At 33.6% G+C, this 12729-nt stretch overlaps 1 protein-coding gene and 1 non-coding gene across 2 annotated transcripts in view; one reads left to right on the forward strand and one right to left on the reverse strand.

The window, feature by feature from the left end:
- LOC108906965 overlaps positions 1-12729 on the reverse strand; it is a 238826-nt gene that overhangs the window by 172761 nt on the left and 53336 nt on the right. The window lies entirely within an intron of this gene.
- On the forward strand, positions 10476-10548 carry Trnav-aac. Its single transcript has one exon. It is a non-coding gene; the product is annotated as a tRNA-Val (tRNA).

Consider the following 12729-nt stretch of genomic DNA (forward strand, 5'->3'; position numbering starts at 1 on the left):
CCTGGCACTTTTGACCGAATGTACACAAATATGCTTCGAAGAATTAACGCTTGTATCGCTACTGGTGGCCGTAATTTTGAGCATTTACTGTAATTTTTTTGTGCAAAATAAAAATACCTTTTAAACAACTTTAACTTTTTGTATCTCGAAAACTAGCATAGCATAGAAAAACATAGTTTTTGGAGCATAAGGTGACCTCAGTAATGTAAATGTTAATAACTTGATAATTACTCATTTTATGGAAGTCTAACAAGTATACATTATTTACGTAAAAAATACTAGTAAATTCTATAACGTACGAAAAACGAATATTTGTACAGTGCCGCACAATTTAGGGGGGATAAAAGGTGAAACGACACCTATCGCACGCCACTAGAAGAAGCCAATAAATGGTTTCTGCCATATTTATGCATCCTTTAAGCTAGTAAATCTGTCTGTTGAGTTTGATAAAGAAATATTAACTAATACCGGAGCTACAGGAAAAAATAGTTTATTATTTTTAAATTTCAACGCCCTGTATCTCGAAAATGAGCCGCTTTAGCACATATGTTTATTAAGTAAACTGCACTTATTTTTGGATTTTTTACATACCATATCCGTTTGTAACACCTATTCATTAACACCCTGTATAATTTAAAAAAAAAATAGTAAACCAAAATTATAATATTTATGATACAAGTGTTAAAGAGACATTTTATTTTGTGAGTGGGGAACCCCTCGAACTAAATAAAATCACTTTTAACAAATATAGGTATCATACAATATTTTTTGTAAAACTGTTAATAAAAAAAATTTCGTCTATGGGTTGCAACTCCCGATCTATCTCTTACCACCCATTGGTTTCAATTATATGAGACAAGTAAGTGTATATATCAAGTCAGGTACTGGATAAAGGTAATTAAGTAAAACACTTGTAAGTTGTTTAGTTTTTATTAGTAACTACAATTGAAGCTGTCCTTAAATGTTGTGACTAAAAAAATGGATTTTGAAGAAAGTACGGGAAATTAAAGTAATTTTATTATTCCATCAGATGTTGAAGAAGTCGCAAAAGGGCAACTTTAGATCTGTTGTTCCAGCAACCGATAACAATATGACAGCATATAAAAGACCTATTAAATGGTGTAAAATGAAGAAAGTAGCAGACCATTTCACTGAAAATATACTTTTGGCCTACTTTGAAAAAAAATGTAAGTTATGGAAGGCGTCAACACTGGTCTAATTTGTCTATGATGAAAGCTAGTTTGCAACTCAAGAACAACGTGGATATAAACAAGTATTACAAGCTAATAGCGTTTTTAAAACCAAAAAGTGTAGGATATCGGCCAAAAAAATACATTTTTGAATGCAGCTCCAGACACCAAATAACTAATGATAAATTTTTGGTTTATTTAGAGCCTGCCGTCGTAAAGAGGCTTTGTAAATTAACATTGGATGATATTGGAAAATCAGAAAACTCGCTATTGATATTTTGGAGACTAAAATCAACGTTCGTCGTAGTTTTTATACCGTTGGAAGTTATATGAATTATTACCATAAATATGCTGCATTAACGCCAGCCGCCGTTACCCATCGACGTTTTTTTTCTAAATTACGTTAACGACAAATATACTGTTTAATCTATTGGGATAAATACTTTTGGGAAGATTCCTACTAATACTGCTTAATTTCTGAAATTGCCAAATCCGAAACAGTTTACTGGCCATTGTTTCCGAAGATCTTCGGCATTTTTGTTGGCAGATTCGGGAACTAATTTAATTACAATAAAACGACATGGGGGATAGAAATCATCAGCCGTTGGTGAGGGCTGCATAGAGGATTCAATTACAAATAAAAATACAATTGGTGAGAGAATTCTTCGCAGTACCAGTATCTCTTCTAATGCAGCAATTACTTTAGTGAGTCCTTCCAACTTGACACCAGCGGCATCAGGTGACGTTGACGATAGTATTGCAATTAAACTGAATACCGCAATTACTTCTCAGAGGGTAAACATGGGTAACTGTTCGGGTTGTAATATTAATATTAATGTTTCTAAATAAATAATTTATAACTGTTCGAATGTATGTTTCTAAAGATATACTATTTCCAAGTTTACCAATACAGTTTTCTATTATCGTGAGAAGATAGAAGATAGAAGAATGCATAATTGCATATTACTATATACCTAGTATATAACATTTTATTTTTACACTAGTATTATAAGTTTCTTTACACTAGTGTTAAAAGTGTTTTTGACACGTAACATTATAAAAGTCAATTTTTAATTCACTTGTCAATAAATTAAAAATGCCATTTTTATCGCCAAGGTTTGACCAAAATTCAACCTTCAGATTATGATGGTAAATCCTTTTGGCAAAACTACATGAAAACAATTCGATGCTGCAGCGAAGGTTAATAATTGGAGTGAGAGTCAGAAAGCTACAACCCTAGTAGTACCATGAAGAGGTGAAACCTTAGAAGTTTTACAAACCTTAGGTGAAAGTAGACATAATAATACTTAATTACGACCTAGTACAAGAAATGAGATTTGGTGACAAGACACTTACACACCACAGCTAAAAAATGGGATTCAAAGAACAAATGAGTTCACTTGGCGTATCCGTAGGACATTATGGCGTAGCTCGCTGTCTAAATATTTATTTAATTTGAGACTACGAAAGAAGATTGCACTTCCAAGGAATAGCGTCGCGAAATGCTGAAAGAAGTCCATGGTAGAATGTATGAAAAACACTTCGGAGTGAACAAGACTTTGAATAAAGTCAGTTAAAGTTCTACTGATTAGGCAATTGAACAGACATAGAAAATTGGTATCACTGGTATGCTGACTATTCTAGAGACCTAAAACTAGAAACTGAGGTCTAGAAGCAGAACAACGTTAGAGCTCCCTTCGAAAGAATTACAGTTCCTAGATGTTGCCAGGCCGTTCCCTTCACATAATCAGTGTAGCGTACATCACCCCAGCGTAAATATTGTTATATACTGTACCTAGAAGTATATGAAAATATCGACAATCAATGAAAAATATACAGGGAGTCCCAGAAATGGTGGGCAATCTCTCGGATATGGATAGATAATGAGAAAATAATGTCACAAGTTCATATAAATTTTTCTCCTCCGGACTCACCCTGTAGAGTTATTAGCTCTTGAAGTTGAGAATTAAAAATAGTTTTTTTGCTGTAACTTTTGTATTTTTCAATAAATCTTTTGGCTGAATCTATAATTTTTGAAGCTGCTTTGGATGATAATATGAAATCCTCGATAATGATTATGGGGGCCCGGGGGCAAAGCACCCCCTACCAAAATTTCTAGAAAAAAAATTTTTGTTCCACTATACCCCAAATTTTCCATCATTTTATAAAAATTTATGGTATTTTACGTAAAAAAGGTATNAAAAATGTAAGTTATGGAAGGCGTCACTGGTCTAATTTGTCTATGATGAAAGCTAGTTTGCAACTCAAGAACAACGTGGATATAAACAAGTATTACAAGCTAATAGCGTTTTTAAAACCAAAAAGTGTAGGATATCGGCCAAAAAATACATTTTTGAATGAAGCTCCAGACACCAAATATCTAATGATAAATTTTTGGTTTATTTGGAGCATGCCGTCGTAAAGAGCTTTGTAAATTAACATTGGATGATATTGGAAAATCAGAAAACTCGCTATTGATATTTTGGAGACTAAAATCAACGAGTCGTCAGTGCCGCGAGAAACAACTACTCCGAGAGCTATTTGCCCCTACCGGCATTGAATTATATTCGCGACATCTAGTACAACAGCTAGGATCGTTTGTCAGTTTAACCCACCAGGCACAGACCGGTTTCGAACTTATTAGTCATCAGTGTGTCATAGGTGCGACAACCGACAAACGACCCAGCTGTTTCTTCGTCGTATCATCACGAAGAGGAAGTACATTGTACGCGGTCTGTGCCTGGTGGGTTAAACTGACAAACGATCCTAGGATCGTTTGTCAGTTTGTCGCTAGTGTTGTACAAGGTGTCGCGAGTATAATTCAATGCCGGTAGGGGCAAATAGTTCTCGGAGTAGTTGTTTCTTGCGGCACTGATGACTCTAACATTGTGTTGCGTCCTCTGTGCGTGGCAGTCGTGCAACAAAGTACCTGCAGTTAACAAGTCGCTTCCTAGTGTAGTCATTTGAATGGCACAGTTGGGAGTCTGCACGACAGATGGAGCCATTGGCTCCCGCGTACAATAGACTAAAATCAACGTTCGTCGTAGTTTTTATACCGTTGGAAGTTATATGAATTATTACCATAAATATGCTGCATTAACGCCAGCCGCCGTTACCCACCGACGTTTTTTTTCTAAATTACGTTAACGACAAATATACTGTTTAATCTATTGGGATAAATACTTTTGGGAAGATTCCTACTAATACTGCTTAATTTCTGAAATTGCCAAATCCGAAACAGTTTACTGACCATTGTTTCCGAAGATCTTCGGCATTTTTGTTGGCAGATTCGGGAGCTAATTTAATTACAATAAAACGACATGGTGGATAGAAATCATCAGCCGTTGGTGAGGGCTGCACAGAGGATTCAATTACAAATAAAAATACAATTGCTGAGAGAATTCTTCGCAGTACCAGTATCTCTTCTAATGCAGCAATTACTTTAGTGAGTCCTTCCAACTTGAGACCAGCGGCATCAGGTGACGTTGACGATAGTATTGCAATTAAACTGAATACCGCAATTACTTCTCAGAGGGTAAACATGGGTAACTGTTCGGGTTGTAATATTAATATTAATGTTTCTAAATAAATAATTTATAACTGTTCGAATGTATGTTTCTAAAGATATACTATTTCCAAGTTTATCAATACAGTTTTCTATTATCGTGAGAAGAATGCATAATTGCATATTACTATATACCTAGTATATAACATTTTATTTTTACACTAGTATAAGTTTCTTTACACTAGTGTTAAAAGTGTTTTTGACACGTAACATTATAAAAGTCAATTTTTAATTCACTTGTCAATAAATTAAAAATGCCATTTTTATCGCCAAGGTTTGACCAAAATTCAACCTTCAGATTATGATGGTAAATCCTTTTGGCAAAACTACATGAAAACAATTCGATGCTGCAGCGAAGGTTAATAATTGGAGTGAGAGTCAGAAAGCTACAACCCTAGTAGTACCATGAAGAGGTGAAACCTTAGAAGTTTTACAAACCTTAGGTGAAAGTAGACATAATAATACTTAATTACGACCTAGTACAAGAAATGAGATTTGGTGACAAGACACTTACACACCACAGCTAAAAAATGGGATTCAAAGAACAAATGAGTTCACTTGGCGTATCCGTAGGACATTATGGCGTAGCTCGCTGTCTAAATATTTATTTAATTTGAGACTACGAAAGAAGATTGCACTTCCAATGAATAGCGTCGCGTAATGCTGAAAGAAGTCCATGGTAGAATGTATGAAAAACACTTCGGAGTGAACAAGACTTTGAATAAAGTCAGTTAAAGTTCTACTGATTAGGCAATTGAACAGACATAGAAAATTGGTATCACTGGTATGCTGACTATTCTAGAGACCTAAAACTAGAAACTGAGGTCTAGAAGCAGAACAACGTTAGAGCTCCCTTCGAAAGAATTACAGTTCCTAGATGTTGCCAGGCCGTTCCCTTCACATAATCAGTGTAGCGTACATCACCCCAGCGTAAATATTGTTATATACTGTACCTAGAAGTATATGAAAATATCGACAATCAATGAAAAATATACAGGGAGTCCCAGAAATGGTGGGCAATCTCTCGGATATGGATAGATAATGAGAAAATAATGTCACAAGTTCATATAAATTTTTCTCCTCCGGACTCACCCTGTAGAGTTATTAGCTCTTGAAGTTGAGAATTAAAAATAGTTTTTTTGCTGTAACTTTTGTATTTTTCAATAAATCTTTTGGCTGAATCTATAATTTTTGAAGCTGCTTTGGATGATAATATGAAATCCTCGATAATAATTATGGGGCACGGGGGCAAAGCACCCCCTACCAAAATTTCTAGAAAAAAAATTTTTGTTCCACTATACCCCAAATTTTCCATCATTTTATAAAAATTTATGGTATTTTNCGGGGCACCCCTGTTTGCAGTAACAGGAGCAAACTGACCTAAAGACATTAAAATTTATTTAATATCCATTTTGTTTAATAATAGTAATCGTATTTTACCAGTTTCTCTTAATCTTTGATCAATACGTTCGAAAGTTTTGCGATCCGGAATCCTTCTATTAGGATAAGAATGCTGATAAAATCTTCTTGCTGCCGAAGCATTACAAAGAGCCCGCCCGTACATTAAATGCATATCAGCATATTCTTCATTGGAATACTCCATATTTTATAACAAATTATGAGTTATGAGATGAGTCTTAGATTTAAAACTACGTATTTGACAAGTTTGACAATTTAATTGCCTTTGGCATACTCTGACATGTCAAAGCCAACCACGATTAAATCTGTGTTTCAATTAAATAAAATGTCTCAAATTAAATGGTACCTTCCTCTTTAAACGGGTTTATCTCAAAAAATATCTATTTTATGGATATTCAACAAGTATACCTTTTTTACGTAAAATACCATACATTTTTATAAAATGATAGAAAATTTGGGGTATAGTGGAACAAAAATTTTTTTTCTAGGAATTTTGGTGGGGGTACTTTGCCCCCGGGCGCCCATAATTATTATCGAGGATTTCATATTATAATCCAAAGCAGCTTCAAAAATTATAGATCGAGCCAAAAAATTTTCAAAATTTATTGAAAAATACAAAAGTTACAGCAAAAAAAACATTTTTAATTCTCAACTTCAAGAGCTAATAACTCTACAGGGTGAGCCCGGAGGATAAAAATTTATATGAACTTGTGGCATTATTTTCTCATTATCTCTCCATATCCGAGAGATTGCCCACCATTTCCGGGACACCCTGTATAAACAGCTGATCTAAAGGGTGAGTTACTGTGAAACGTCAAAGTTGTCAAAGGTTGTAAACTGTTGAAATTAGTTTTGCTAAATAAAGGAAATTTGATAGAATATGTTCATTTAAGAACGTCTTTCTTACAATAAAATTCTCTAGTATCGTCTCAGTTTGGCAGGCTAGAACAGGGACACCCGGTTACAATAAGAATAAAAGCGATATAAATGGGGTTCAAAGTAAACAGAGAATCTAGATTATTGATTAAGGATATTTAACCGGTGCGTATAAATGAAGATCTCTGTTTGCGGAAGAACAATAGAAACGAAGTAATTAATTATTTCCTCTTTCAGTGGTCTGAGAAATGTTATGGCACTAAAGGAAGTGTAATTTCAGTTCATGTTAATTCTCCTAACTTTTACGGCCATCTTTTACAGCTGAGGAAGGTAAGTGTGGGAAAGACAGCTCTACAAGTCTACCAATTTATTGAATTACGTACAATGCAGCGTATGACGTTTTAGCATAGAAGGTCGAGATAGAATACTGAACAATGGGGAAAATGATTAGCCTTGCAATTTTACGCTTATTTAAAATAAATATACTTTTAATGACAATACTATAAATGCTAATGGAATACATTTTTCTTTTTATATGTAAAATAGAATCTATATACTGTTATTACCAAAATTGTTTATAACAATTCGCATTAACTTTCAATGTACCTATACTCAATATCGAGTTATAAAACAATACACTGTGTTGTATCTCTATTAGATTCATGTAATCTATTGGCAATAAATTTCTTATTATGACCCTACATCAAAAGGCTCCTTTTTCCAGTAAATTATCCTCCGTATCGCCTTTCTTATCTCTACTTGAGTCCGCACCGCCTCCCCCCTTCTTTTCCTAGTACTTTCTTAATTTTGTGACTTCTCCTATACATTGTTTGGAATGACATGACTATATCCATAAACTCAGATTGAATGTGTTGGGACTAAGTACCTGATACACTTAAAAATATTACATCAAAATTGCAGATAAGTACAAATATTTTTTGCGAACGGTAATATGATCACTGTCTCTACAAAAGGTAGCCTTAGCAAATACATTTTTTTATGTAGGCGAGCAATTAATAACAGCAAGCTTTTAGGTAAAATGAAAAATTAACTGTGCATGTATGTCATGGTATACAGGGAGGAAAATAATAATAGCATTACGCTCAAATGTCCAAAATGAATCCGCAGGTTACGAAATAAAAATAGCTACAAAATGATTAGCTAGACTTTGCACTATAAGAATAGTGAAAATTATTTGCTACATATTCCATGGAAGGCGGGCGAAGAAAGTCAATACGACCGCGCCCTATTAGGTCAGTTAAAGTGACTGTATAATGCGCCAGATGATTGCAAACAAAGATTAAGGCAAGGTAGTTAGAATTACAATATAAATAGAAGTGAAAAGCATTCTTTATACGTTCCATGAAATGTACGAAAAAAAAAAGGAAAACCACTATGTCCTACTAAGACAGTTAAAATAACCTTACAATGCCCAAATAGTCTTCAAATGAGTTCGCTGGCAAGGTGGTTAAAACATACTTTAAAATGGTATGGTAGGTACTTTAAAAACAGTATGGATTCAGACCCAGAGGAGTGCAAGCTACAGTCTGGGGATGTTTCCTACTGTATTTCAAGCAGAAATTTTCACGATAATGGCGTGTTTAGCAGAGAATGTACGTAGAGGTTATAAACATAAACTCATATACATATTTTCTGACAATCAAGCAGCAATTAGGCACCCACAAGGTAAGTTTAAAACTTGTGTGGGAACGTTTACAAATGCCGACTCAACTGACTACCACTACAGTTAGACTGTGTTGGATGCCAGAACATAAAGGCATTGATAGAAACGAGAAAGCGGATGAACTTGGTAGGATGAGATCCGAAACAGAGCCCTTTTGTGGCACATCTTCCAGTGTGGTCAAGGAGACTCTGGGCAAATGGACCGAATCAGAACAAAGTAAATATTGGGCTACCAGAATTGCTGAGCTTGAATAAAATTTTTCTCAGAAAAGTAGCACGATTTATAACGGGACACTGTTACTTCATGAAACATTTATACAAGCTAAAGCTTGTAGATAGTCCGGTCTGCCGAGGATGTGAATCGGAGGATGAAACCTCTCTGCATATCCTAGGCGAGAGCCCAGGATTTGCACGTAGTAGAATGACGCTCCTCGGAAAAATTCTATCTGGAATCCAAGAAGCTGAGAGAAATGTAGGGAAGGAAGCTTTTGGACTTTATAAAAGAAGAAGGAGATGTTGAAAATGCCTGTTTAGTACGTGTCATCGTATACGAAAAAGCAGAACAAATAAATAATAGTTAGGAGAAAATTTTAATGTAATACACTTTATCTTCTAAAATATCTTAATGTATAACTTAATACGTCATTTTCCTTCGATATGATGATTATTTTTTAACAGCTGTAGGTAATGAAATGAAGCCTCTCTGTTCACCACGGAAGATAGATGCAGAAAATAATTGCATGACTGTGTTTTGATAGTGAAACTTCGGATGTGTAGTAGACCATATCGCCACAAGTTCTATCTTCTTGACGCGAAACACCGAAACATCGAATATTTTTATCGTTGTGCGCAGAAGCTTTAAAAATATACTCAACCTAGCAAAACATCAAAAATTTGACCTAACATTTGCAATTAATAACTCCTCTTTTCTTAGTTCTGGGATTAAACTTCGGGACGTTTTTCTTGTTCATCCATTTTTCTTGGTTTTGTAATTTTAAAAAGTTCTAAGACCTAAATCACCTTAAGTGTTGTATTTCTTTTTTTCTTTTAAATGATTTTAATCCTTGGTAACATGCACAAGTAGAAAAAATTATAAATGACAAATATAAACTATTCGCTCTTTCTAAATGAGAGATTAAATTGGCCGATGCGATTTGTTGTAATATTTTCAATTTTAAATTTTCAAAATATCCAAATAAACAAAGAAAGAAAACTGGATTTTCAAATACTTTTTCTTTCATGAATTCCTGTTTCTTCATAAAATTACTGTTTTTATTATAACGCTTTTATTTTTTACTGATATTTTGTATGGTTGATCTCCAACTGCTAATTTTACATAGATGTATATAAAATAATGGATAGATTTAATTATAGATTTAAGTATCTGGTAAAATATCCATTTTCAGTATAACGCACCCGGTCAACGAAAAATCTCAAATATTTTAAACAGTTACATTTTTAACTCTGGTAATGACAAAGGGGATCTTAAACTTAACGAAAGTATTTTCTTCGAAGTTAAACAAATACACAATTTTTTTAATATTAATAAAAATTTAAAAATGCCGAATATATATTTCTCCCTCTATCTATACTTTTTCACAAATACTTCCAAATTTGTGCTATTTTTCAAAGGTGTAATCGTATACAGTTGACGTCAATTTTTAGTGGCGCTATAAGAATCAGAAAATGTTAGGTTTCGCTGTTCTACGTATTCATATACATCAGAGCAAAATTTGAAGCAAGTTTCCGTGGTGTAGTGGTTATCACATCCGCCTAACACGCGGAAGGTCCCCGGTTCGATCCCGGGCGGAAACAACTTTTTTTTCTTTTTATTTCAACAACAAAACAAGGTAATTCGTTTTTACCAATATAAAAAATTATGAAATAGTTTTTTTCAATCGAAAGATTCTATAATTATTAAAATACATTAACTAAATTGTTTAGATTTATCTTACATTATTATCATTCATTAGTATTATTCCGAAAGGCGAAGTTGTTTTATTTTGATATTGAGTTCGTCTTCTGCAGCTTTCCATTACCATGGACAGAATTTTGAAGACATTCCCTATAAGTTAAAACCACGTTCAAAACTTCACTATTTTGGTGAAAATGTTTGTTTTATCACCACCAGCTAAAAAAAAATATTAAAATACTAACAACAATCATAAACTAACACCTAAATTAACATCAACACCAACCAAAATTTAGAACAAAAGTGTTTATTAAAATATCAATGAATGACTACTATTAGACTGTTCATAAGTAGGTACTGATTTGTTTTCATGCGTTAGTACAAATGTATAATTAGTAATTTCAGAACCCGCGTCAAAAATCTAATTAACAACAAATGCAAGGATTGTGCGAGTGATCGAGTGATTTATTTATACAACGTATTATTTTGGTATCAGCTGTATCTCCTCAAAATTAAACACCACTTTGAATGAATAATTGTATCTGCACCATCTCAGACTTTTTATCTTACTTTATGTCAGTTATTCTTATGGCTATCAAGTACTGCCGATATCTAAATTAAACAGATGAAGCATCGAATATTATTTAATTTGATTCCAAATTCCCTCCGAGAATTTGATTAGTACCCAGATTATATAACCAGCTGTAACTTACATCTACCCTTCTCAGAACTATGTAACTCCGGAAGCAGACTAATACAGGACATCGGCGAAGGCGACCTACAAGGGGCGCCTGGTGCTGGAAGCTAAATGCAATTAAAGGGACCAACTGACCGTTCGAGAGCTAGTCTGCATTTAGGCGGTTGCCTAGGACGCATTTTAATTAGCAGTTCTCTATCCCCATTTACAGAGAAGCTGGCTCGCTCCACACTTCTTATCAATTTGATAATCTGATTGATGAAGCGGGAAGGTAAAAAACTTTTAGTGGGGAGAGGGTTACCTGCTGCTTACTTTTCCATCTCATTCCACATCAAATGCGCTCCATTTTTGGTTTGTACATTTTAGGGATTAAGTGAAATTTGTCCAGTAGACAAGCTGAAAAATGGGCCCATCAAATATATAAACAAAATTTTCCGTTACGGCTTAATGCTAAGATACACACAAATATTGAGAAAACAGGCAGCTGGCAAAAATAATAAAAAAAATAGACTATTATTTAAACCAATTTAATAATTTTAGAAACAAGATTACAAAAGACCCGGAAGAGTCTTGGTCATTAGTGCAAACCTTTTACCACAAACAGTATGATTCAGGGTTTCTCCAATTATTTTTTTACTGTTTACCGAAAATCTAAATTGACCCACAAAGGTCACATTTGGGGTGGACCTTAAAGGTCACACTAGTGCGAATTGGAATTTTGTCAACTTTGAACATGTATGTCGTCTTTGTTAACGAAAACAACGGATTTTTATAAAAACTGGGGTAAAATTTTCCTAGAAATCGAATGATGTAACTAGTTTTGAAAAAAAAATTTAGAAAAATGACATTTCTTTCAAATTCGTATTTTTGTTTATAAAATTTATAAATATAAATTATTTAATAATGGCTAGAGAAAAAGTAAAAAACGGATTTTGAAGTTTCAAGTTTATATTTTTAAGAAAAAAATACTCCATATTGATAAAATGATATTACCGATTTTTTCCGATATCTCGAATATAGGGATTTTAAAGTGATTTTTGGCTCCATTTCTGTAAATTGATGTTTATTTTGCATTCTTTCGTATAAAAATATGAATATAAACTACATAAATATTGATAAATACGCTATAATTAAACTATTAATGAATAATGAAAGAAAATGTTTGAAAAATTATTATTAACAATAACTAAATACACAAAAATCTGAAATTTGCGTTTCTATTCACTTTATTTTTAGATTATATTATATAACGAGCGTTCAAATAAAAACGTGGTCGAAGTTGGCTCTGACACATTGGACGTAGGGAGTAGCTTATAGCGACCAACTTAACCTCATTTCTCAACGAGCTGTATAGCAGCTGTCAGTTTCAATAACGTTAATGACTATA

The sequence above is a fragment of the Anoplophora glabripennis genome, unplaced genomic scaffold (assembly GCF_000390285.2).
Source record: "Anoplophora glabripennis isolate ALB-LARVAE unplaced genomic scaffold, Agla_2.0 scaffold355, whole genome shotgun sequence".
NCBI lineage: Eukaryota > Metazoa > Arthropoda > Insecta > Coleoptera > Cerambycidae > Anoplophora > Anoplophora glabripennis.